The 6,384-nt window shown below is 43.1% G+C and overlaps 1 pseudogene; it reads right to left on the bottom strand.

Annotated features, from left to right (window-relative positions):
* Positions 1-395: 395 nt before the first annotated feature.
* On the bottom strand, positions 396-6,157 carry LOC115566923 (leucine-rich repeat and immunoglobulin-like domain-containing nogo receptor-interacting protein 1; annotated as a pseudogene).
* Between the last annotated feature and the right edge of the window lie 227 nt (positions 6,158-6,384).

The raw sequence follows: 6,384 nt of genomic DNA, 5'->3' as shown, positions 1-6,384 counted from the left end.
AAAAAGACATCAAATGTACGTTTGCGTCTCTACGGGCCAGCTGTAGCTTTGTTTTCTTACAAAAAGGGCAACAAGGCCACTTTTTTTCTTAAACCGAACACACAGTCCTCACAATGGACCCGCAGCGCAGAGATTAAGTGCTTTGGTTATGCAAGAAAATGTGTCCCTCTCTTGCCAATTTTCCCAACAATGGACTGATTTCAAATGAAGATCTGCTGAGAGATTGGTTTTAAGATGATTGGATTCATTTTTCTCCTCATTTTGATACCGCTCCAAAATATTTGACATAAAACGATGCAAGGCAATCCACACACACACACACACACACACACACACACACACACACACACACACACACACACACACACATATACACAAACACAGACAAGGCGGGCTTCAATACAGGCATTTATTGAAGTGAAATGGAAAAAAACAAAATCATTTATGAACACGATAGCAACCAAACATGTCAGTGCTGTTTGTGTGGATCATTTACATCCTCTTTTCATGGCATAATAAAGCATTGCTTTGTGCGTAGTGCATCTACACAGTTACATTTACACGCTACGAGAGTGGCATATTTGAGAGACACTAATCCCCAGAACTACATAAAACGATAGAATAAACCGAGCGCACACAAACGCCCTTGACCTAAATATTTACAAGACAAGAACGATCAGGTGAGCATTCTCTCTGTCGATGGTGAGAATGTTACTGAGGCACATAGTTTCAGTGTTTGTGTGGGTACAAAATAAAAAAAAGTGGTTTCTAGAATATAAAAAAAGGAGAAATCATAGCTGATCATCTTCTGATGGAACAGAGTCACCTACTGTCATTACAAGATAAAATAATATAAAAGAAAGATCCAATTTGGACCTGAAAAACTTGTTTTAGGATACATTCCTATGTACAATAAAGTTTGCTATCAGTCTCTTTACTTTCTTTTCTGCTACATGATCACTGAAAGTAAGTGATGCCCCATAAACATGATGCACATTTTCAATACAGCATGTAACAAAGCTCCAAAATGTCCAAAATGTAACCACTAAGTTGAGAATTAAAATGATTTGGCTAGTGTATTCCATATATTTATTGCCAGTATCAAAAGCTTTGTAGTCACATAATGAAGTGTAAAAGTTGTACAGTCGGTGCTGAATTGGCAGTCTTTGACATGAACCTCTGTAGGTAAGCAGAAATAGCAACGTGAGGGTCAAATGGTCAAACAGGGCAAATGTTTACTTGGCTTGTATTGGCAAGTGAAGACGTAAAAACTGAGCACGCATGTACAATGTAAATGGTTCTAAACAAGCACCTGAAGTGACAAATTTGAGAAATGTGTCAAACTAAAAACTGTATTCATGTGTTATTCCCGATATCTGTGAAAATAATAACTATTTTACAATTACATGCTACATAGAAAACAAGTTAGATGCATTGGGTCATTTGCTTATCCAAAGTAAAAGGTTGGTAAAAGACAGCAACCATGAAAGAATTCTGCCCAAAAAATCTGTTAACATCTTTCTGTCCCAGTGTCATGATATATTCATTGGTTAGGTAACACAGCAAAGTGGCTGTTGAGATGTTACTTTCCACTCTAAAATTAGAAGAGCGCCAGCACGAGCCCAACAAATGGGCTCTGATTTGCCTTCTAAATGGGCCTTTGAAAAAAAGTCCCGGTCTGTCCTTGAGTGTCCCAATGAGGGGGTCCATAGTCATTATGAAGACTCCTTTCACCTTCTCCTTGGCTTTAAATGAGTTTCATGGTGAACCTGCCACCGTCACCTCCGTCCCCTCCACCACCCATGGAAGACCGGGGAACAAAGTCAATAGTTGCCGTGTGCTTGATTTGACCTTTGCTCTGGCTCCAGAAGAACATGAAGACAAAACAGATGGCCACCGAGCTGAGGAAAGACAGGAAGCCCATGGTGGTGGCGATGATTAGGGTCTTTGCATCAAATGGGTATGGCTTGGCCATTTGAGCTGAGGAGTTGGCAGCTTGGGGATTTGAAGGCTCTACCCAGCCTTCCTCTGCGAGGTAAGGGATGGTTCGGTTACGGGGGAGCCCCTTCACGTAAAGACCAACAGTCAGGCTGTCATTGCCGGCTGCGTTACCTGCCAGGCACTGATATGTGCCGCTGTCCTGAACTTGGGCAAAACGCACTTCGAGAGTACCATTGGGCAAAACTCTGATTCGTCCTGTTGGAGAAACCACATTCTTATGGGATGAGATCCAGGTGATGGATGGGGATGGATCCCCATCAGCCTTACAGGAGAAGAGAACTGTAGTGCCCTCCTCTACTCTCGCCTCCTGCGGCCTGCGGTCCATGATACGGGCTGGGCGGCAGGTAAACAGCCTCGGGAGCTCCTTCTCTGAGAAGTCTCTGAATTCACGCTGTCTCACCGAATCAGGAGATGAACAAGTGGGCTGATGTCCATCAAAGTTCAAGCGCAATCGGCGACGGACCACCCAGATGAGCCTGCAGTCACATGCTAGGGGATTCCCGTCCAACCGCAACACCTGAAGGTTCCCAACAGAGTGGAAGACGCTCTCCTCCAAAGTAGTGAGCTGATTGGATGTCACATTAAGCATGCGAAAGTAGGCCAGTCCCCGAAAGGCTCCTGGCTCTATTCTTAGCAGGCTTGCCCCTGCTAGGTGAAGCTCCTGGAGTCTCAGGAGGTCCCCTAACATATTACCTTGGATAACAGTGATGGGGTTGTAGGATAAGTCCAGAAAGCGCAAATACACCAGATGACGGAGTGCTGAGTAAGGAATAGCACTTAGGTTGCAGCTGCTGATAACAAGCGTGGTCAAATTAAGACCGATCAGGCTGTTGCTTAGCCATAGTATCCAGAGCTGGCCAGTTTGCAATCACGAGGCTACGCAGACGGTGGAGTCGTCGGAAAGCATTGTTGGGCAGGGTAGTGATGGTGAGACGCAGCATGCGAAGACGTGCTAGGCTCTGGAGCTGGGACAATGCCTCAGTGGGAACAGAGGTCAGGTTGCTACGATCTATGTTGAGCTCCTGCAAGTTCTGCAGACCAAAGAAAGCCCGCTGGGAGATGAAGACCAAGTCGTTCTCCTCTGCATCCAGCGTTTGCAGGTTCCCCATTTCTTTGAAGGTATAGTCCAGGAAGACCAGAATCTCATTCTGGCTCAAATCCAGAAAGCGCAGACTGGACAGGCCAGAAAACACCCCGACCGGGATGATCTTGAGTCGGTTATTCTTAATCCGAAGCGTCCTGAGATTTTGTAGGCCCTGGAAAGCCTCCACCTCAATCATGGAGATCATATTATCACTGAGATCCAAGTCTTGAAGCTGCGGGAGGCCGGAGAACTGGCGGCGCCCCACGGTCTTAATCTTATTGTGGGATAAATCCAAACGCCTGGCATCACTGGAAAAGCCCTCCGGGACTGAGTTCAAATGTTTGCCAGAGCAGATCACTTCTCTACCCTCGGGTCGACACACACAGCGCGGCGGACAGCTTCCTGCGGATACGCACAGTCCAAACTGGAGCAGGATGCTCCAAGCCCCCCATCGGACGACTGACTCCACAAACATCTTACCCCCAGCCTGAGGAGAGACGCATAAACATAAACACATTAGCTCTGATGTTTTGACGATTAACACAGAAATGTTCATGTCTGAATAATATTTAAAAATCATGTTGTTTTTGAGTTAGAAATAAAGTGTTAAGCACACAGTCTGTGCTGCTAGGAGTCTCTCCATCAAAACACTGGGAACATAAAAAGGCAGTTTGATGAAATTATGAAAGTAGGTTGGGATCTACAAGTTTGCTTTCTTCATTTAAACAACCACCTTCCTGCCTCACTCTCTGACGTATAACATATAACGTATAGGTCCAGACATTTCAGACATTTTGATGCAGAAATTGTACATAGTCTTTAAATCTTTAAATCCCAAGCATGACATGATTGCATGGCTTAGTTAAAACTTGGATAAATACATACCGTTTCAGTCTCCGAGTACAGATTTTCATAACCAGTTGCAGTCAAGTTGGAATCAGACTTGAGTTAAGTCCTCTGTAGAATATGTGGTCCCGTCAATAACATGCCCTTTAGAGTATCCTGGACAGAACAGAGACACAGAAAAACAAGTCTTAACAAAACGTGTCTAAACACTAAACAATTTCCACCTCATCAGCCTGGTACTCCAACTTGTATAATTTCCTGATGATTAATTTTGGACCAGCTGGTCTCATCGAGAATGTCATGGAGATTAATTGTTTCTTTCATTTCGAGCTTGCCGTAGAGCAGCGGATGCCATCTCAAACGCCCCAGTATGAGGACAAGAACAAGGTGACACCATTTCCTACTGTTGACAAAGTCCCATTACATTTTTTTTTACGCTTGTCATTTGATATGCTGGCACGCACAACAAAAAGCACACATTTGGAGCAGCAGAGTGTGCTCAATATGAAGCAGATGTCGCAGCTGATAAGACCGGCCTACATCTCTGTACCGCAGACAACAAAATCCCTACTTAACTGATTATCGAAGAATACATCGCACTTTTAACTCAGGACATTTTATCCTCAGAAAGACTGGTGAAGTACCATTAACAGTGCATAACACCCCATGAAGTGTCACATATGATTTGCCCCACTTTTTTTTGTAAGTATTAATGCGACCCAGCCTCACGTGTGACGTCTCTCACAGAGCAGATGAGGCTTCAGTGGGATGAAAGCTTTGCCCCCTGGGCCAGGCAGCTGGGTTTAGGCATTCCAACTGTAGCCAGAGCTCAGCAACAGGGTGGGGGATTTTTTCTGAATAAAAAGACCTACAACTTTTTAAAAGAATGAAAGTGATCACAACATGTAGACAAATTAAAGATGGGAGATAAATATGTCTATCCTTTTTATGTTTATCCCGACTCGCTGTTGCACCTGCTGAGGTTTTGAGCTTTCACAGAACATTTCTAAGGGAGTTTTTTTTTCTCCTATCTGAGTCACAAGTCTCTAGGTAGATTATGCCGTAAATATTGCAAAGCTTTTTCACAGAAATTTGAGATTTGGGGGCTGATAACATGATTTCACTTGTAACTTCATTATTCTTAGAAGGAATAATTGATCAGAAATAGTCTTCTCATGTTGGCTCTGCTGTCGAAGTTGCCAAACTTCCTCATGTCTCATCTTTCATTTTGAATTGGTGACTACAGTTCACAATAAAGTAATTACTAAACCTTTGATATCCCTTATCTAGGCACAGGTGCTGGCAATCTGGGTTCAGGTATGATACACTTTTAAATGGAATGAGCTGCAAAATTAAACCGCAGTCTTGACTTCTTGATGTTTTTCATGATTCTTTCACGTTTACGATTGTTTCGTGTTCTGATCTACAAAAGAGATCTTAATCAGAATGAGACTGCCTGATTAAACAGAGATTAAAGTAAAACTCCTTCAGTGAAACCAAAACCAACATTTAATTTTCACTGGATAGTTTCTAGAAAGACATATTATGTTGAGAGGGAAAGACTTTATTAACAAATAGATTTTGAAAAAGAAAAATGGGCTTAAAACCAAGTTGACCGTCAAGAAATGGAGTGAATTAAACAATAATGCTGTTGACATTAACACCATGTGAAGAGTGAACACAACTTGCACACTTTTGTAGAAAGGAGTCAAAAGAAAAAGACTTACTGATGTGAAATGCTGCGTGATGAAATATTACATAATTACATTATTCCCGTCCTGCCTTTGCCAGTTGAATAAACCAGTGGTGGGAAATGTGTTTACATTATTTATTTCCCTCTCCAAAAGCCACCGGCGAGTCCAGCTACAGTACGTGCAACACAAGTGACGATTCATCAAAAGAAAAATAAATTCTCATTCTTAACACAGCACCTATAAAGTCTCCAAAGCTGCACTCAGAACTAAAAGCACAAAACAATAACACAGCTCCTATAATGTGCTGCAAAAAACACTTAAAGCCCAAGAAACATAAACTACACTCAAACAGGACAAAGTTATGTCTCAAAACACAGCTCAGACAATAAAGAACCAGACTGAGTCTAACCTGCAGCTTCAGACGGCGTGGACTCGCCCTCGCTGCAGCCTCTCCGCTGAGCGACAGAGTTGTCGACAGTCCCAGAGCTGCACAGTCTCTGTCTCATCCCCTGCTCCTCATGCAAACAGCTCTTATACTGGCTGGCTGGGAGCTCCCGACTCCCAACACAGCACTTGTGCTCTTGTGACTCCCAGGACTCCTCTCAGACCGATATATCAGACACCAATACTGCCACTTTATGAAAATACTGGACTGGAGCCAAGTCGCCATCGACCGCTGGAAGCTTTTCTTGACTACAGCCACAGTAATAATTAAATTCTAGCTTTTATTTATTCATTTGAAGAGAGTAATTCTTTAAT

This window comes from Sparus aurata, chromosome 17 (assembly GCF_900880675.1).
Source record: "Sparus aurata chromosome 17, fSpaAur1.1, whole genome shotgun sequence".
Lineage (NCBI taxonomy): Eukaryota > Metazoa > Chordata > Actinopteri > Spariformes > Sparidae > Sparus > Sparus aurata.
The sequence above is the reverse complement of the archived record's forward strand: the minus strand, read 5'-3'. Positions and strand labels throughout refer to the sequence as shown.